General features: G+C 46.7%; 1 protein-coding gene across 6 annotated transcripts in view; it reads right to left on the reverse strand.

Annotated features, from left to right (window-relative positions):
- Positions 1-21,289, reverse strand: part of SLC7A1 (solute carrier family 7 member 1) — an 85,082-nt gene that overhangs the window by 59,748 nt on the left and 4,045 nt on the right. For 2 of the 6 annotated variants that reach the window (XM_035303364.3, XM_002748919.6), the window contains exon 1: positions 16,415-16,482. The exons of 2 other annotated variants lie outside the window; for them this stretch is intronic. The gene's annotated coding sequence lies outside the window, so the exon portion shown is untranslated. Of the gene's footprint in view, positions 1-2,878; positions 3,052-16,414; positions 16,483-21,289 lie in introns of those variants that run through there. 2 more of the 6 variants (XM_035303360.3, XM_035303361.3) reach the window with 2 other exon arrangements.

Consider the following 21,289-nt stretch of genomic DNA (forward strand, 5'->3'; position numbering starts at 1 on the left):
AGTGTGATCTTTTTTTTTTCTTTTTTAAAGACAGGGTTTCACCATGTTGGCCAGGCTGGTCTTGAACTCCTGACCTCAGGTGATCCACCTGACTCGGCCTCCCAAAGTGCTGAGATTACAGTGTGATCTTGAGCAAGGTATTCTGAGCCGCTGTTTCCATTCTAGCATCTGAAACTGGGATAATGACAGTGTCACCCATACCTGCCCCCCATCTCCACCTTATTCCTACTGTGAGGCTCAAGTGACAGTGAGACAAGACGTAAGTTAAACTCTCAGGTTAAACTGGATTCAAAAAATGATGGGGCCAGGCCCGGTGGCTCATGACTACAATCCCAGCACTTTGGGAGGCCAAGGCAGGCAGATGGACGGCTTCTTGAGTCCCAGAGTTGGAGACCAGCCTGGGCAACATAGCAAAACCACGTATCTACAAAATACAGGGAAAAAAAATTAACCAGGCATGGAGGCTTGTGCTTGTAGCCCCAGAACCAAGGAGGCTGAGATGGGAGGATCACTGGAGCCTAGGGAGGTTGAGGCAGCAGTGGGCCAGGACCATGCCACTGCAGGCAGATCCGGGCAACAAAGCAAGACTTTGTCTCAAAAAAAAAAAAGATGGATAAGTATTTAATTTCTTTGACTTTCCCTTTTCTCCTTTGCAAGATGAAGAGGTTTAAATGAATTTATGTATGAAAAGCACTGCAGAGCACCTGGTGCATGGTATGTGCTGCTATGTTTAACTATATTATTAGTAGTTTCTTAATGTGTAAGATATCTCATTAGTAGCCAACTTATAAAGTGCTGTGAAGATCAGGTACCCAAAATGATAATTGTTTTTGTCATACCATAATGAAGGTATTAGGTTGGTGCAAAAATAATTGCGGTTTTTGCCATTAAAACAGCAAAAATTGTATTTTGTAATCAACAAAATACTATACAAATATACAGTTTAACAAATAAAATAAGGTTATTATTTGACTTATTTCCATCTGCCCTGATTCAGACAGTGGAAGACTTGAGGGTTGTTGCCCAGAAATATTAAAGTTGACTTAAAACTATTAAAAACATGAACAAAATGGGAAAATTCTAAAAGCATAATATAATGACATTTTATGGCTGATTTTAATTTTAAAACGTTCAAATATGTAAAGGTCCCAGTCTCTACAGCACCAACAACCAAAGCCCTTGGCGATGCCCGGATGCAGGGTAGTGGAGGGCAGGCCGTGGCTGTAGCCTTTCTAGATCACAATGAAGTGACCACCACACATCCGCTGGGGGTCTCACTCATGGACGGTCCTGCTCCACCCAGAGGCCTTTTCATCTCAGTTTGGCTTCTGGGCCAAATTTGGAAGCACTACGTTTCATTAAGAAAATGAAAGGCTTTTGCTTTAGCTGTTCCACCAGAGGGGCTGCTTCTCCAGTTTCTTCCACTCCGACCTCAGGCGGAAAAGGATTGCCCAGTCCAGAACCGCTTTCCTCCTTCCAGGAGGTCTGGACACTCACAAAGCCCAGTTATTTGTTTTGCAAACTGTGTATACATTGAATGGAAATGTTTGTTTTCTATGTCCCGCTTTACGTCTCTAAAGACAAATGATTAAAGAATCATTTCAAGGGCATTTTTTGTTTTGCTCATCCCCTCCAACCTGCTTGTATTAAGCAGCCTCACTTCCTGCCTTTTAACTTACATTTCTGTCCACCTATCATCCACTCTTCTTTGTTGACCTTTGCGTGTACAGCATTGCTTCAAATACCTTCAAAGGAAAGGTCAAAGTGAAATGTCACAAGGGAAGTAGGCCCGATGGCCAGTGGCCAAGGAGGCACCAACGCCCAGGTCTGGGGCTGCCTGTGGCATTCATGACACTGCCCCAAAACGCAGGTGGTGGGGCAGCAGCCACCTGTGGGTCCCAAGCATGCCTCCAAGTGCGACACGCTGTCTGGGCCTCCTGGTCCCATGCCAAGTTACACCTGTGCCCTGAGAAGCCCAGTGGACTGGACCAGCGCAGGCTCCCCCAGCCCTCGGGGCAGCACCAAGATGCTTCACACAAGAGTCACTCGCTGGGTTTTCTACTCCATGCACATGCTGTTAGGAATGGCAGGTGCCACCCAAAGGGGCAGGTGCCACTGTAATTTAACGGGGGAGAAAAGGTACAGAGGCCACTCAGGAAGATGCTGGAAAGACAAAAGGTAGGGAGGTGGAAAGAAACATGCAGGACTCAGGGCACCAGGGTGAGGGACTAGAACAAAAAGGAAGAAGACCATGTGAAGGGTAGGGGAGGAAGGACTGGCCAGAATCAGCCCAAGGCAACTCTGAAATCCTGAACTTGGATTTGAAAGCACTGAATCTGAGCTGAGGGTGGCCCTGCCCCTCCGACTCCCCAAGTCACTCTCTGCCCCAGTTTGTAATCTACAAAGCGATCAGAAGCTCACAAAACATGGGCCGGAGCACTACGGTGGACTGGCGCTGGGCAGGGAGGGTGACCCTGGGAAACCTGCATGGAACTGCTCTCAGCACACCAACCACATCACCAGAAGCAGCCAACACACAACCGCAAGAGCAGACTCAACATGGTAACTAACATCTAAAGCTGCACAATTTGGTGGGGAAAAATTTCATTTGGGAGGGATAAGAGGTCCAGAAGAAACAGAGACGGAAGTTGAAAGCCATCAGATATGCCACAGACAAGTGGCTTGTAAATACAAGAAACCTTCTTGAAAATGCAGATAGCGAATAATCTATCCTGGAGAGAATAATGTCATGAAACATGAAAAATTTAAATGGCTTATCTGTGCTCTAAAAATACAGTGATTTAAACTGAAGTTCACTCAGGACAATATTGTTATCAAAAATTCTTCAGTGATGACATACTTCTGATAAAATACTTACATTCATAAATGACAGTCAAAATGTCCTCGGATCAAAAAGCAGTCTTGTCACATGTCCTGTGTCCAGCAGAACAGATAGAACTATCTGGCAAGCAGTTGGGTATGAGAGAATCTGAAACGAGGACCTTTGATGTGGGGCTCACCCAGAGACATGTGTTGCCAGGAGTGAGATCCCTGGGAGAAAAGAAGGCAGCTGTTACCAGAACTGTGGGGAACTCCACACTCTGGGAGCCAAAAAAGGAAGTGGCATACAAATGAGGGGAGGTGCAATTCTAGAGTCCAAAGGCAGACGGACTTCTCTAAAGCCAGGGAGTGTCTGACTCCATGGGTCTGCCTTGAGGCTCACATCCTCCCCTTTCAAAGTGCTTCAGGAGCCAAAAAAGACAATGTGACTCGATGGTAGCTTAGCAGAGAGCTGTCAGATCCAATACAAGACTGCCCAGTTAAGTCTAAATTTCACGTGAACAACAAAAAAACTCATCAATGTAAGTATGCTCCAAATATATCATTATGATGCCCCAAATATATCATAATGATGTCCCAAATACTGCCAACAAATAATTTTTTAATATAAAAAGGTTATACTAAAAAAGGTATCCATTGCTGATCTATAATTCAAATTTAACTGGGCATCCAGTATTTTTATTGCTAAACCTGGTAATCCTAGTTGGTATTGACAGCTCAGGCCTGAACACCTTCCCTGCGCCCAGCACCTTTCTAGCCCCGGACCATGAGCCCTGACTCCCACAGGCTTTGCTGCACACCTAGCTACTAACAAGCAATGACTCTGTTCTTTGACAAGCTCTCTCACATGCTGTACACAAAGAAGGCCTCCTTCCACAGACCCACAAAAAGAGAGAATCTGTAAAAGAAGGGAATGGCCAACAGTATTAAATGTTTCAGAGACACCACTGGGGGTGAGGACTGAGAAGAGATCAGTAGATTGTCTATTTCAAGAGAGAGGCAATTGTGAGCTGTTTGAGTAGAACAGTAAGAGCTTAGTTTACAAAGGGATGAAGATAGATGGTAGGACTGTGACGTTCTCTCTAGCTCACTTAATCATAAAACAGGGTTCCTGGCCAACAGCCTGTGTTATCACTCTATCTGTTGCCAGGGAGCTCTGACCCATAAGGGCAAGAACGTGGGTACGTCAATGCCAGCACCTGTAGGAGCTCACCCGATACCTATGAAATAAATGAATACACAAATGGAGGAAATCTTCTCAAAAAGCCTGTTTTGAAATTTGAAATCTCATCTAAAAATTGAAAGCCAAGGTCTAGGGTAAACCATAACATTTCATAGCACTCACTGGGGCAGCTAATACTCTTTACTCTTTAACCAGTCTGTCAGCAGAGGATTATTTGCAGCACAAAATCTGTGCTGGGCCCAAACCAAAACAAATGAACAGAAACACCTGCCATTCTACCTAATGAAGCACATGTTAAGATTCACGAAACTAAAGCAGAGAAGAAGAGCTGCCACCTTCTAAACTCAAGCTGATCTTTTTCAGAATATGCACTTTTTCTGTGCCCCTCTGGGTAACCACTGCAACTGTTCTTCAGTCACAGCAGCACTTAGTCAAACATCTGAAAACATCGTGATTTTTCTTATTTATATATAAAAGTATTATTCTACCCAGTGCCAGTTTCTCTTGATCTGTGCTGGAAAAATGTCCAAGGAGATCTTATCAAAACAGTAAACTCGAAAAACAAAAAAAAAGAAGACATATAGTTTAAAAAGCCGAGTACTGGGCCAGGCCCAATGGCTCATGCTTATAATCCCAGCACTCTGGGAGGCCGAGACAGGTGGATCAGGAGGTCAGGAGATCGAAACCATCCTGGCTAATAGGGTGAAACCTCGTCTCTACTAAAAATACAAAAATTAGCCAGGCATGGTGGCGCGCGCCTGTATTCCCAGCTACTCGGGAGGCTGAAGGAGGAGAATTGCTTGAACCCGGGAGGCAGAGGTTGCAGTGAGCCAAGATCACGCCACTGCCTCCAGCCTGGGCAACAGAGCAAGACTCCATCTCAAAAAAAAAAAAAATCCAAGTACTGTATACTGCTTCTAATTTATGATAAATCCCCAGTGTATTCTGAATTTTTAAAAAGAAACTTTACTTGTTTTGCTTCTGTAAACTTTCTGTTGTGCTAAAGAACCCAACTAGAATTTACAAACAAATAGGAGTCTGAATAAAAGGTGTATTTAGGTTTTGGATATGCTATTAAATATTACCTGTCATAAAACAAACGTGCCATACTTCTGCCCCTGAATCCCCTAAAATACCTACTTCTAAGTATTTTATGACACAATTAAGAGTTAGCCTAAAAGTAGGTTTATGCACAAACTAAACCAAAGGTTTTTCATACCAATGTCTAAAAAGTCTAGATTCCAAATGTGGTCTATGTTTTCAACATGGTACAAATCTTTCCAAAGCTGGCCCAAAGAAACAGATTTCTGTCCCTGCTTCAGGGACATGACTGCCCACTGTGGTCATTTGCCCCTGCCTTTCAACTTCTGGAAGGGCATACAGAGCTCCCCATTCAGAGCTGAAAATACATTTTGTATTAATTTCCACCAAATATCATTAATGTTTAACGTTGCCTAGTGCTCACATGAACAAGAACATGAACTCCTGGCACTGGCGGAATTCTCAAGAAATTTAGGCCAGGTGCGGTAGCTCATGCCTATAATCCCAGCACTCTGGGAAGCTTAGATAGGAGGATCCCTTGAGGCCAGGAATTTGAGACTAGCTTGGAAAACACAGCAAGGTAGTCTCTACAAAAACTATTTAAAAAAATTAACCAGGTGTGGTGGTATGCACCTGCAGTCCCATTTATTCAGGAGGCTGAGGCAGGAGGACTGCTTTAGCCCGGGATGTGAAGGCTGCAGGGAGCTGTGCTTACGCCATGCACTTCAGCCTGGGCGTCAGTATGGGATCCTGTCTCTAAAAAAAAAGTTAAGAAAACAAAAGAAATTTAAAGCTTTCTGAAGATAGGAAGAACCATACAAACTATATGCAGATAAGACTAAACAAGTTTCTAACAGCAGAGAACTAGGTAATGCAACCGACATGGTGTTCAAAGCGGGCATCAGTTACTTGCACCGTATCACTGTTTCTTAGGGTCATGCATTCTCCCTACGTTCTAAAGGCTGACACCAACAGTACCAACTTCAAATCAAACCTATACTTGGTGGAGCTGCAGAAAGTGAGAGAAGAAGGCGACAGGATGTCCGGGCCATCCCAATGGTCACCTTGGTGTGTCCATTTGCTGAGGAGAAGCCCTGTTCCATGAATGCCCTGTGGGCTTCCAGGACAGCAGATGCACCATCTCTAGCTAAATGAAAGAATGAGGAGGGAAAAAGAAGAAAACTGGTATCTGCTGTCCAACTGATAAATGTACTGCTCTATACTGAGAACTGGCTAGACACTGCCTCGGTTCTCAGACACCCTGGAAGTGGCACTTGATGAGTGGGCACAGGAAGGCCTGGAGCTGGCTCCTACAGCCAGTCAGCACCAGAGACAAGCCTAGAACCCAGGTCTGTCTAGCGCCAACCCCTCTGCTCCTCTCACCTCCAATTCAGGTAGTTCTGGGTCAGAGGGGCCCTGGCCCTAGTCTGTCACCTCTATTGCTGGTTTTCTTTTTTTAATCATCAGATTTAAATGCCAATGCAGAACTTACAAACTGCTTTACACAGAGCGATACACAAGGTCAATTCTAAATTTCAAATGAAATTTGGCGTAAGGTAGTTAGTTGTCTTTTACTGTAGCCTGAATCGGCAAAAGGTACAATGAACTCGATGGTCAGATGGGGCAGGGGCTTCCTCTCCCTGCACCTTGGCAGCCACCTTCTCTCCCAGCCACTCTGTTGCCAGGGACGTCTTGGGCTTTCCTCCATACCTCAAGCTGGTGGCTGGGCTGGCACCCAGCTCTGACTGTGAACTCCCACCCAACTGGGTCAGGGTTAGCCAGAGCCGGGCGCCAGATTCAGCAGGCTCCCACAGTTGGAGCCAAATGCACAAATCAGCTCCAAGCACCTCGTTGCTGGAGAGAGGGGGGTTGATGAGGCTGTGGAGGAAGCTGGGTGCCCAGTGCAGGAGAAATGTCACTAACTGAAGGGTAGCAGTGTCTCCTGGGGTGTGGCTCTGGGAAGTCCCGAGTAAAGGGGAGCAGGTAGAAAACACACTGGAGAGAGCAGGGAAATCTGAAATTTGGCTCCGAGAGGGTTGTGTCCATCCTGGGGCTGCAACTTGCTTGACAATAACCTGCAGAAGGCAAACCAGACAGCTCTGATGGGCCTCTTGGCCACCAAGTTGTCCTGCTCCTCACTGAAATGTCGCATAGCCTGTATTTGGAGAGCCAAGATCACAAGAAATAATATCTTGACCAACCTTAGTCACCTCTGGCAGAGTGGTTCTGTCTTTGGAGGAGCTTGCAAAGCAGGCTTTGTGGGCCAGCATGTCCCATTATAGCATTTGCAAAAGATCTGTGATCGCCCCATGCACCACTAGTGCCCGCATGCTGGGCAACCACAGAGAACCACGTTCTTCTGGAGCCCGCGACCCTCTCTTCCTCCACTCCCTCTGCATGTCACCAGCTATGGAAAGTCCTGTTTGCTTTTCATTTATTCTAAAACATTTGCAAGCTCTGACAAGGAACATGCACTGACTTCCAGAGCTGATCACAAAGTCTGTGGTTCTCCTCGCTGTGGCCCATGGCCATTTGAGACTAATGGCATCTCTTACCCTCACCTTTGGGATCCTTTAGTCAACCCTCTTAGGAAGTCCCTGCCATTCCCAAACAAAAGCCAAAGCTGCTTTGGGGCTGGCAAATGAGATGTTCCCTCTTCTGTAGCACAACCCTTATCAGATTTCTGTCCAGAGAGCAGATATTTAAGACATCTGAACTTGGGCTGCACAAACGAAGTCTTTTTTGCAAATCAAACTCTTTGCCATCCTTTGTCCTACTGTGAACCTTACATGAACTCAGTGGCACAGCTAAATGTGCTCTGTTCAATCCAAGGGCGTGTTATTTTAATACACACACATCTGCAAGTGTAAATAAGAATATCCTGTCATCGGCAGGATCACATCTGCTAAGGCAAACCTAAAGGACCTTGGGCAAATATTGTGAGGCCCAGGAAAGGTGCCAGGTGTCCACTGTCCATCCCCAGCTGAGTCTACCTAGAGTCCAGCCGGGGCCAGAGAGGAACGCAAAGCTGGCACAATCTACTCTGAACTATTTCTTCCTGGAGAGGACACAGTGAGCTTCTAGGTCGACTGGGCACCCCACGTAGCTCTTGCCCGGTGCCTTTTCACTGGGTACTCTGAGAGCTCCAAGCCCACTAAGGATCCACCAATGCTGAAGAAGTGATCCTTCTTGAAGGCAGTACCCAGGCTCCCTGTCATAGCCTGTCAAATGCCACAGACTTTAATGAGTTCTCTTGTTCTCAGACTCGAGGCCTCTTTCCACAGCCCTGACCTTCTCTCTCTACAGGCAGGACCTGGAGGCGGGCAGAACTCTGGCTCTCACACATCTTTTAATATTGCCTTTCTCTTCATTCCGCGGGGGAAACATATGTTTCTCAGGAGGGCAGAAGAGAAACAGATGCAAGTGGTGGCACTGTTAAGGGTTTTTCTAAAAGAAACCTTTAAGGCAGAAGACAGCTCTGGCTAGATATCTCAACACAGAGCTTCGGCCAGGCTGCTGCTGTTGAAATGCTTCACCCTCAATTCAAGCTGGGTCTCCTTCCTTTGATGAAGCCTGTATATATTTTGATGTGTATGGCTCACTAATCCTTTTGAAAAATAATTTCTCTCAGGCTTCCTCCCTGGTGAGATAGTGTGGGAATGAAACTTCTCATGGCCTATCCCGACATTCCAAACTCCACCTGAGACGCCCCGCACAACAGGACACCGCGGCTGGGATCTGACACCAGGAAACGGCTGCCCCTGTCATGAATGGATAAGCATCCACTAGAATTTTTTTTTTTTTTTTTTTGAGATGGAGTCTTGCTCTGTCCCCAGGCTGGAGTGCAGTGGCGCAATCTCGGTTCACTGCAAACTCCGACTCCCGGGTTCAAGTGATTCTCTTTCCTCGGCCTCCCGAGTAGCTGGGACTACAAGTACACACCACCATGCATGGCGAATTCTTTTGTATTTTTAGCAGAGACGGGATTTCGCCATGTTGGCTAGGGTGGTCTCAAACTCCTGGCCTCAGGTGATCCACCTGCCTCGGCCTCCCAAGTGTTGGGATTACAGGCGTGAGCCACCACACCTGGCCAGCATCCAGCAGCTCTTCACCAGACCATGAAATGTTTGGTCCACGACTGCTCACTCTTTCCAGAGTGGCATTGGAAATTCGCTATTCCGAACGGCGGGGCCCACGTTCCTCCAGAGTGTTCCTCTGATGGGGCACAAACCTGGTGGACCACATGGATGCTGGTACCAAGTGCTTTTTATTTTGACAAGAGCCATTCATTCTGCTCCTTCTGGTCGAACTGGTGCCCTGCTCAGTGTTTCTGGGCGAACACAGGCAAAGCGACACTTCTCAGTGAGGTCTTTGTCATCGTCCTACTACTGCCAGACTCTTTGTCCCTACTACATCTGTTCCCTGCTGTTCCCATTCAACATCCACATTCAAGGCATGGCCACCAAACTGCTCAGAGCTCTTTGGTAGATCCATAATCATGGAATGTCACTGACTTTTTCATCGAGGGCTGGAAACTTCACAGAGGGTAGCATTCTAGCACAAACTCTTCAGAACCCCAAGGCAGAAAACCTGGCCTGGAGTGCCTGCCTTTCACCCGGGATCAAGTGAGTCCATGGCTGAGCCGGTAGTGTGGCAGTCTCTCTACCTCCAGGCCATGAGTACTGAGGGGCTGTGCATCTGGGAACCCTCGTGGAGGGCTCTCTATCTTCAGTCCATGGCAACTGAGGGGGTGGTGCATCTGGGAACCGCCTTGCAGGGACAGTGTGATAAGTCCCCAGGAGGACCATGTGGAGGACTCTCCACCTCCAGGCCATGAGTACTGAGGGGGTGGTGCATTCTGGAACTGCCTTGCAGGGAGAGTGTGATAAGTCCCCCCGAGGGCTTCCGAGGCCAGGCAGGAGGGGACCGCAGAGGGGACATCTCTGTGTTCTCAGGGTCCAAGGTACTGTAAGCTCTGTTAAAAGTCTGGGACTCCTACACCATGCTTCCTCTCTGCTTTTCTACTTTTATTTCCCAACGCCTTCATAACTGCCTCCCCTTTTGAGATCTGTCCCATGTTACCCCTTTTTATACCCAGACAATACACAAACACATGTGGAGAACACACCTTCGATGGCTGGCAGAGCCTTCTTCACGGGCCTTCTCCACACCTGGAAACGAGTCTTAATTTCCTCACATAGCTGCTTTGCTAAACAATCAAGACACATCTCCTTAGCTGATAGATTTTCCCTCTCAGCAAGGTGATGAGCGCTAAAAAGCAGAGAGACGATTCCCGGGCCCAACTGCAAACGTTCACCCAGGTAGTATGTTGTTAATTCTAACACTTGCTGAGGCAAATGAATAATGTGCAGGTTTCTAGAGACTGAACAGTGTTAAGAAGGTGATTAAAAGCTTCTCACCACATTCCTGCAAGAGGTACCACAAAAACTAAATCAGATTTCCCTAAAGAAGCAATGCCATGATGGGATTTTCAAAAAGGCAACACACACACGGCTCAAAAATTCAAAAGCTTCCGAAGGTCACAGGGCAAACGGCAAGTGTCCTCCATCCCTTGACCCCGCCCCATTCCCACCACCACCAGAGCCTGCCCGAGAAGGGCCAGTCTTGGCTCCCATTTTACACAAGGGATCCAAGTGATCTCAAGTTCTGAGTTTTTTAAAAAATGTAAATGACATGTTTCTATGCTATTTAACAGAAATAGGATATTTCTAATAAACTTTTTAGCCTTCTAAAGGAGTTTATGAATTAATGAACCAGGCAACAGAGGAGAATAAAAATCACATACAACTCAACTGAAGAACACTCCATTCCCATGGCATCCGTCCCCCCACCCCCACTACTCCCCCTGTGAGAAGGTACAAGAAAATAATTTAGACCAAGGAATGTTCTGGGTGTTTTCATAGGCATCTGCAGTAAAATACAGAGGCTTGGGCCCCCTTCAAAGCCTTCCCAGAGACCGATCTGCTTTGCTCTCTTCTTTCTTACTTTAAATGTCCCTGTGCAAACCCATGTGCTAGGCATAAAGCTCTGAAGTAAACACAGACCAGACCCAGCCAAGGTTTCCCTGAATACTCGTGCCCGGCACCTTTGGGGTGATAGAGATGTGTGGGAGCCATACCCCAGCACTCTGTTACCTTTAGCCAGCCACTTTTAAGACTTTTAAAGAACCAAATATAAGTAAGCTGTAAAGACGCTTAAACACTAGAGCATACATCCAAGTGTTTGTCATCCCCTCTAAGTGGCACTCTGGTTTAAGGTCTTACAGGCAAGGGTCTCTGGAACTTCACCCCTGCATCAGCTCTGGCAGTGCCATGCCTGCCCCTGAAGTGCACCCCTGAGACGGGTTCATCTTCCACCTCACCTGCCTGAGGATGAGGAACAAGTAGCAACCTCTCCTTTGCCCATTTCACCACCCCCAGCCTTCTGGAGGAATCACTTTGCATGTTAATTTACACCTACTCCTTTAGCGGCAAAATACCAACACATTTCTGTGCAACCTCAGGAATGGGATTTTTCTTCTGGGAGAAACCTCCCTGAAGGCTGGGGCTTAACCCTTTACACACCAATCCTAATTACAGCTCACGTTTATTGCACTCTCATGCTGAGCCTGCCAAAGCTCTAAAAGCCTCAGTCCTTAATATAACCTACAAGAGGGGGACCGTAAGTTTCCCCATTTTTCAAATGAGGAAACGGAGGCATAGAGTTGCATGTGGGTGTACAACACAGACCTCCTGAAATGAGAAGGGCCACTTGACACTTGGCTAATCATCCCAGACGGCGGTGGTTACTGAGTTCTTGCGTCTCTTATGTGGGTGTTCTGTCCTTGTCCTCACTGCCAAGCCCTCGGCTATCACTCCTGGAGTGCCTGGAGTCCCCTGTCCTCACTGCCAAGCCCTCGGCTATCACTCCTTGCTAGTGCCAGGAGTCCCCCTCTGCCGCCAAATTCACACTTCCTATCTGCAGACAGCTGTAAAGTGATAACCAGGCTGGGCCGAAATGAGTGCAAAGGCTATGACTGGGCCACCACACTCCTGCCGTTCCAAGGCCACTAAAGTAAATGGGCTCTGGGGCACCAGCTTCTTCCGTTCAGTTGAAAAGATTGTTGTGAGCATCTACTTTATACCAGGCACTGCTCGGGGTACAGGAAGCACAAAAATAAATGCATCCCAGGCCTTCAGGGAGATGTGGTCTCCTGGGCAGCCTGGGTCTCCCTGCAGTCATTCCAGGGTCCAGCAGTTTTGGAGGTGCTTGCTATTTATTCCAAGTGATCCCGAGAGCTGGTTAGAAATGCAAATCTCTCAGAACCCCTCTGTGAGCTACCAAATCAGAACCTGCATTTCAGGGGATCCCCAAGGGAGGATCTGTATGCATGTGCTGGTCTAGACAGTTTAAAGATACCCATGGTGTGACTTTAGGATATGAAACGCACTACTACATTATGCCAAGTACTTAACTCTTAACTTGCATGCTCGCTGAGATGCAAATTCCTTCTCTCTATCCTTGCTGTCTGCCCCTACTGCCACTTCTGCCCAACCCATATGGCCTTGCCTACCTATATGCCATTTAGACAGCAATGAAGGAGTAACAGTCATAATGAGCAGGCATACTACAAAATGCACCCAATGTACACAACTACAATGGAAACATTTCCTGCTTTGTGTGCTACGTTTCCAGAAACAATCTGCTGCAGTTAATTAGTCTTGTCCCCAGGTTTAACTTTTTATTTTACACAGCTTGCATCATTAGGTACAGACCCTTCGTTAGGTCTAGACCCGGCAGGGATGTGGCTCTCAGGCCCCACCCCAGAACCGTGAAGGAGCCCATACCCGTGCCCGCATGCATAGTAAAGTGTGCCATACAGTTCTGTTCCTTCAAGGAAGTCTAGCAACAAGGGCAATTCCAGGAAAATGGAAGAGAACTCAGATGTCTGAGTCACTGTTCATTTGGATTTGGGGCAGTACTGCTTGCTCCCACAAAGCATCCATGTTGAAAAACCCATGCTCTCCCTCTCTCCCTACTTTCAAGTGCCCCCCAGGGCAGAATGGTGCTTTCTTCCTTCACATAACAGGACGATTTGCTGGAAAGAGACCCTTGCTGGGACCTCTGTGGGTCAAGGCCAGCAGCCCCAGTAGGCTTCAACTCTTCCAGCAACTCAAAGGCTACGCAGGGTGACTCAGCAAGAACTCCCTTGCAGGTGCTCCACACAGGACCACTCACAGGCAGCCAGGAGCTGCAGGAAAGTGATTTGGATTTGTGTGGAGAGCTTTCTTCTGCCCTGAGCACTGCCCTACCCAAAATCTCCCATGAGATGGCAGTGCCCTCACCTTGACTCACCTGACCACACAGTCTTTGGGTAATTAGGCCTGAATCCCAGCACAAATTAGATCTGATAATTTTGTAAAATTCTAATTGTATCAAACTCTGAGACCAGCCAGACAGCCATTCTTCCCAGTTCAATAAAATTACTCAAGGAACTAATGAATGCGCTTGCTTAATTTCTCCCACGATTGCCCTCTGGAAAGAAAGCATTCTGAAAAAGAAATGTCTTCCAACAAAAGTTAAAAAAACAAAAACGAAAAAACTAACTGCTAAATATGAGAGGTTAGAGATTTGTGGGGGAAGTGGAGTACACTTGCAATGAAAAGTCATCCCTTATTTCAAACATTAACATATATAATAGCATAAGATCAAGTTCACGAGGTTTCTTCTCAAATACCAACAATGGTGATGGTAATATTTGTAAGTTCTTTTTCGTTTGTTTTTTGAGACGGAGTCTTGCTGTGTTGCCTAGGCTGGAGCACAGTGCCACGATCTTGTCTCACTGCAACCTCCACCTCCTGGGCTCAAGCAATTCTCCTGCCTCAGCCTCCTGAGTAGCTGGGACTACAGCATATACCACTATGCCCAGCTAATTTTGTATTTTTGGTAGAGATGGGGTTTTACCATGTTGGCCAGGCTGGTCTTGAACTCCTGACCTCAGGTGATCTGCCCACCTCAGCCTCCCAAAATGCTGGGATTACAGGTGAGCCACAGTACCTGGCCAATATTTGTAACTTCTATATGAATTTTTAAGAATATTGTAAATTAAGTACTCTGAATTCTCACAACCTATTTATTTTTGTTGAGAACCATAATAAATAAAAGAAACTTACAAAGAACAAGGACAGACCTTTGCACACTGCTTCAATAAACGAGGCAATTTATCTTGTTCTAGTTCTGTTATGTCACTATTCCTTTGTTAGGCGGAGTCAATTCCCTTGATTTACAATTGTTTTATGAATTATATACACTGCCTTGTTACTTAAAGAACATTTATTTTCTAAGAAAAAAAAAACACTCAAGCATTTCTTAAGCAAAAATCCATCCAACCTTTTCAAGAAGAACTATGTAATGGTGTGACTGCTATTATTAATATCATATTTTCAATACTGTTCAATTTAACCCATCAGATGTAGTAAAAAATAATAATAACATTTCTATGAGTATCTCTTCTCACTCTTCTTCCCCAAAATCCTTAACTCCTTCAGATAGGTTCTTCGTCAAATCACACTGAAGAAAATAAACTCAAAGAACATCAGAGCACTGAAAGTAACAGATATATGGCCAATTCCAAAAACTCACACACAATTTGACCAGGCCACCTTTGAGACACCAGCGTGTCAGGTCCGCTAAGGGCAGATACCACAGTTTGCACAGGCAAACCACAATGGGGAATTCACACAGGTCTGCCCTGAAAACCTACTCACCTACTTGGACATCATTACAGAAAATAATGTCCCCTTCAGTCAGAAACTCTCAAATGACCACAAAAAGAAACCTCGACTCCCCAGCTTCCTTTGCCCAAACTGGTCTGGATGGAGAATTGACCACCAACCTGTAGTGTCAGCAGTAAACATGAAACTCAGGACACTGGTGGAGTTGCAGGTGAGGTGTGGCTCGTATGTCCAAACCTAGTGTGTTTTGCAAACTCCAAGTTGCTACCAGGAATTTTTCTTGTAATGAAATAGAAAAGAATACAAATTATCTCAGTGTACCACAGATAGTAAAAATGAGTACTGTTTCATAAAAATTTTCATTTTAATCTATTTATCAATATGTGTACCTCTGTGTATGTGCTTGATCACAATTTAAATTTAGCTCTTATTGTAGATTGTGGTCAAAGAAGTTTAAAAGCTGCCATCCTCAGGAACACGCAGTGAGTACCAGTGTGTGTGGGAAACCAGTAGCCCCATCCCAAATAACCCAGAGAAAGGCTTTCCCAACACCAGGCTTCCAGAACCCTGTGCTAGGCTGACAGTACAGAAGAGGCAGCCAACAGGGCTCTCAATCCTAAGTGCCTGAAGGAGGAATGAAACAATCTCACCAGAGAGGGAAGGACAGCTGTGACAGTCCTTGCAGGGAGTTCAGACTCCCTAAACGAGACCACTGAGACCAGGGATGGACATCTTCCAAGCAAACCTACAGTACAGGTAAGAATGGAAAGCTATGTTTTTAGACAACTATACATTAGAAACCAGGATGACATATGAACAGTGTAACTTGGTAGCCTTGGATGCTCAAGAATAAGAAACCTTGGGTAAATCAGGTAAAAATTCTCAACCACAGGACAGGACAAGCTGGCCCAAAGGTTCCTTAGCTACAGGTAAGAGGAAGCTGTAATTGTACTCCATCTGGGAAGCTACCTAATCACCAACATTAGGAAAAAGGCAACATTCTGATACTGTGATTTCAATCAGACCAGATTCTTCCAAAAATATACATGTTAAAGTCACCCATTTACAGTATAATTTGTACCAAAGTGCAAAGTGGGGTACATATGTGTACAAAGAACAAAATCAACCAGAACTGAGCTGCCAGGGCAAAATTACAACCGAAACTAAAAGTAATATATCGTCCCATCCACCTGCCAAAACATCAGCTCAAAGACATTCCTCCTTTAAATAGTTTACTAATTATTAAAATAATCATTCAATAAGTATTTGTTGAGCACTATTTTAGGTGCCACAAACACTGCAGTGAGAAAAACAAAGTCCAATTTTACCAGTCTTTTCTTTCTGTGCAGATACATATCTCATTAAGATAAGACCAAATATGGAAAATTGCACCCAGATGGTTTCGCTTTTAACACTGAAGTTTCTCCCATAAATTCCAAGTTCTTTGAAAACACCATTCTTACTGGCTACATAATATTCTAACATGGAAATAGGATCATGATTTACTGTTTACCAGGAGACAAAAACACAAAGGAGAGACATGATCAAATAGAACATTAGACCTAGATTCAGGACCTTAAGGAAAAAAAAGAAAAAAAGGCAAATACAATCTTACCAATCTCAGAGACCCCACTGTTTTCCTCCAAAGGGATGAATATTCACATCCACACCAGCGGCCACACCAAGCTCTAATTTGTGCATCTCCCTTTATAAGCCCCACTCCCTCTTTGATCGAAGAGAACATTGTCTACACAGAACAATACGTTTTCATTTCAATTTCCCTTCTTTTCAGGAAAGGAAATGTTTGCACTTCAAAGGGTTTCTTTGAAGAGTAGTCCTTCAGCCCTGGCCCGTCCAGGCTGGGCATTACGTGGACTCAGCAGGGTGTGTGGAGTCTGGGCGGCTGCCCACCGAAGTCACTCTCAAGGCCAGCTCCTTCAAGGAGAGGGTCTGGGGCCGGAGTAGAAAAAACAAACACATGGAAAATGGAAAAATACTCAAGGCTTTTGATCATGACCTTCAGAGGCCCATTTTCACACATAACGTAGATTTACAGCTCAGGAAAACTGAGGTACAAATGATGGGGAGCTGAAGACAATGACGTAGTAGCTTCTAAGAACAAAATCCTTCCAGAAACCAGATTGGCACAGCAAAGACCCATTCTCGGTTACGTCTGTTCTGGCCAAAAGACCACCTAAGCAGACAAAGCCGAGAAGCGAGATCCAAACTTCACTACCTGCACCAGTGTTAAAACCTTTCCCTCGGAACTTTCGAGAAGCACAGTCATTAGCAAATAGCAAACCTCACGTGGTAGAATTTCACATTTTATTTCTTCTATAGCCCACTGGTAGAAGCCAAGAGGCTCATTAAAAGGCAAGTCTAACAACCGCCCGAAGCAGCCAAGAGGTCACTGACTCGGGGCCAGTGATGCTTCTCTCACTCATGCTCCAGGCCCCAGCCTTAACCTCTGCCAAGTCCAGGAAGCAAGAGGTAGAAACTAGACAAGAGTGGGCCTGCAACAGTTCAAGTCTCCAACAAGTTCTGGATATTTAGTAACGATCTCCACCCTTCCCCACCTGGAGGACAGGCACCACCAAGGCACCACCAAGGCACCACCAAGGCACCACCAAGGCTGGTTAAGTCTGCCTGCTTCGTGGGCACCTGCCCAAGGGGCGGGCAGGAGCATGGAAGAATGTCAGCTCCAGACAGGAGCTGGCTCCTCCCACAGCCGCAGGACTCAGCTTCAGGGCTCCTGCCTGGTGTGGGTGATGAAGGGACCACAGGTCTGCACAGCCAGGTCACCAGAGCTGAAGGAGCTGAGAAAGTCTTGCTACCACCTTTCTGCAAGCCATTTACCTGGTCGATCACTCAGCCTCCGAGCTGGAATTACGAATGATTTTTATTTTTTCCTTCTTTTAATTTTCTGTAGTTTCCAAAATTTTCACAATAAGCATTCTAACTTTTAGAAACACTTTTTCTTAAAAAGGCTTATGAGGTAGAAAATTAGACTACGGCCCTTTAGAAAGAACCCCCACACTGCACAACTCCTTCCCAAAAAATATTTAGCTGTAAAGGAGATTATGTGGATGACTGAAGGTTGAACATGGACTGTGAGCTAAATCACATGGTTGTGCCAATGTTCAGTTTCCTGACTTGGCTATCATACTGTGGTTACATGAGAGAAGGTCCTAGTTCTTAGGAAATATACATTGAAGTATACAGAGCAAATAAAACGGTGTGATGTCTTCAGCTTACTCTCAAATGGTTCAGAAAAAATGTGTGTGCCTGTGTGCATATATGAGTTTGTGTGTGGGTGGAGAGAGAACAGAAGGGGGCAAAACATAAACGACTTGTGCATCTGAGAAGAGGGTACTCAGGAGTTGCTTACCCTCCTGCAACTTTTCTTTTTTTTTTTTTGAGACAGTGTCTCACTCTGTCACCCAGGCTGGAGTGCAGTGGCCAACCTCTGCCTCTTGGGTTCAAGTGATTCTTGTGTCTCAGCCTCCCGAGTAGCTGTGACTACCTACTCCTGAGTAGCTGTGCGCCACCAATGCCTGGCTAACTTTTGTATTTTTAGTAGACACAGGTTTCACCATGTTGGCCAGGCTGGTCTCGAACTCTGGCCTCAAGTGATCTGTTTGTCTCAGCCGCCCAAAGTGCTGGGATCACAGGTATGAGCTACTGCACCCGGCCTCTGCAACTTTGAAGTTTGAAATGTTATTCAAAAACTGGTGAAAAAGAAAAGGGGAAAAGGAGAAGGGCAAAAAGGGGTAGGGAAGAGTTTTCCTAACTCTATTATGCAGTCCTTCCCGGGGGCCTTCATGGGGTCTCAGGATGTGCACCTGAACGCCCCCAGCTCCTGGACTGGGCCTCATCTCAAGGGAGAGCAGGAGGTGTCTCTCACCCTGTGGAAAAGCTGCAGGCCAAGAAGACACTCCTGAGTCACTCTGGGGAAGATGGGCCCTTGCTGCAGGCCCTCGTGTGGACAGCTCCCGCCCCAGGCTCTCTGAGAGTGTTAAAGAAGCATCCTCTAAGGAAAGGGGTCACCTCCACAAGATACTGTTAAAATCAGCAAAGCCAAGCCAAGGGCAGGACGACAGCGGCCACTGGCCTTGAGAAGGATGGAATACGGAAAAGGAAGCCGACTTTCCCCTATGAACAGTTTCTGGTTCCCACAAGACCCGCTGTGAAGGGGTCTCCCCAGGTGGAGATGGTGGTGGAGTGTGGGCATGGCTGATGGTGATTAACAACAAGTCTCCCCTGTGGTCTGAGCAAGAGATATTACATCCAGCAAAAGGCTGGTGATGTCAATGCCAAACTACTGACCCAGAAACAATGCGGCCCAGCCTCTGTCACACACACCGGCTCCCGACACTGGCCACGTCCCAGCGCAGCTGCCCCAGGGACCCCAGGGCTCCAGCTGTGCCAGGTGCCGGGACTTGGGAGGGGAAAGACCTGCATTCAGAGACAGCAGAGGGAAATCAGGGCAAAGGGAGGGGAAGCCAGGTGCCAACCAGCGTTCGGGCAGTGGCCAAAGCCAGAACCACCTGGACTCAGCCAGAAACAGAGGGGTGCAGGCAGATGGGCTTCAGATCTGTCTGTGTCCCACTCAGGGTGCACAGGGCAGGCCAGGCCAGGCCCATTCCAAGACAGGCTGGAGCCCAGGTACGGGCAGACATCTGGGTTCCAATCTCCACTCTGCCACTGACTGCCTACCTGTGAGCCCGTGGACCACCTGCCTCCCTCTCCCCATCAGTCAAAGCAGAAGGGCTGACCTCATTGGGTGGTTGGGAGGATTCAAAGGAAACAGATAAAGCAGAGTACACGGTGAGCACTAAGTAAGTGCTTGCAATGATTGATCTTACCTAGCCCCGGAGCCCCTCCCTTCCTTCCTACTTGGCCTAACAGACTTTGGCTAATGACACTCGGTAGGCACACGATGTAGAGAAGGACACTTCCAAGCTGACTGTACCAGACCAACTCCAGCCACTTTATAGGCAGGATAATCCCCTGCCTTCTCACTGCTGCCCCCAGGTGGGTGTTGCCCACCACCCCGCCCTGTATGGCGGCATCCGATCCTATTGACCCCAAGCACGGGATAAGTGAGGTGGGAAACACACGGCCCAGAGTTTCAGCTTTGCTTTTTCCAAAAAACCAAAGGGCTTCAGAGTAATTTGAACAAAATGCTTGGAAATAGGAATGACTATAGCTAGGGCAGTCACTCCCATCCTGCCCCCTACCAAACACACACACACACACACACACACACACACACACACACACAGCAAACACTAAGAACACACACACACACGCACACACAGAGCAAACACTAAGAAAGGGGCTGTGAGCTCTGTTTCCCATGGGTCCAAGGAGTCACCAAGCCCAAGATGTGCGGGTCTGAGACCTAAGCAAACCTGCACCCCATGCCCAGGGAGGCACCAGGATCCCAAAGAGCGATGGCTTCAAGTCCATCCAGGCGGTCAGAGCCAAAACAACCCAGAGACTACTGTTCTTCCCTCAGACCTAGGACCAGACGGGATGGTGAACCTGTCAGCAGATGCCTCAGAGGCCCACAGGCCTCCTCCAGCACACCGGGATTATGTCTGCCCCTTCTAATTTAGATGCAAGCCCAAGGAAAGAGCACAGCATTTTAATGCCTTATAAAATAAGAGAGTGAAATTAAATTGTTATAAAAGTTATTTTTCTCAGGGACAGGTTCAGTGGCTCACGACCATAAACCTAGCATTTTAGGGAAGCAAGGCAGGCGGATCACTTGAAGTCAGGAGTTTGAGACCAGCCTGGGCAACATAATGAGATCCATTCTCTACCAAAAAATAAAAAATAAAAATGAGCCAGGCATGGGGGTGCACACCTGTGGTTCCAGCTACTGGGAAGGCTGAGGTGGCAGGATCGCTTGATCCCAGGAGGTGGAGGCTGCAACAAGCTGTGACTGCACCACTGCACCCCAGCCTGGGTGACAGAGCACAACCCAATCTCGGAAAACAAAAAATCATTTTTCTCCTGCACCTAAATCAAGGAACAGAGCCTTCTTTCCAGTATAATAGCTAACATTTACATTCAAAACTTACTGTGTGCCAAAGGCTGTGTAGCATGGATTATCTCATTTAAATTCTCTCAGTCCTATAAGATAGGCACTAGAAGCCAATTACTATGCAAACAATATGAAAAAGAATTTATATGTGGCTCCGAGAAATATCTCAGAGAAGCCACTTATCCCGTAAGTGGAACCCACTCTGGGGCTCTGCACTTTCTGCCAGTAAGGGTCATGACATCTCCTTTGACCCCACAGTGCAGAGGCCCCACAACCTCAAGTTGCGGAGGCCCCACACCAAGCAGAGGCCACTCCCAGAGTCACCACTGCTAGATGGTCTCTAGGACACACAACTCACTCCAGGACACAGGAGTCTGGGATCCACTTTTAAAGAAACAGGAAAGCAGCCGGCTGTCCTCATGGCCAAGAACCTGATCT

Source organism: Callithrix jacchus, chromosome 5 (genome assembly GCF_049354715.1).
Source record: "Callithrix jacchus isolate 240 chromosome 5, calJac240_pri, whole genome shotgun sequence".
In the NCBI taxonomy this organism is placed as follows: Eukaryota; Metazoa; Chordata; class Mammalia; order Primates; family Cebidae; genus Callithrix; species Callithrix jacchus.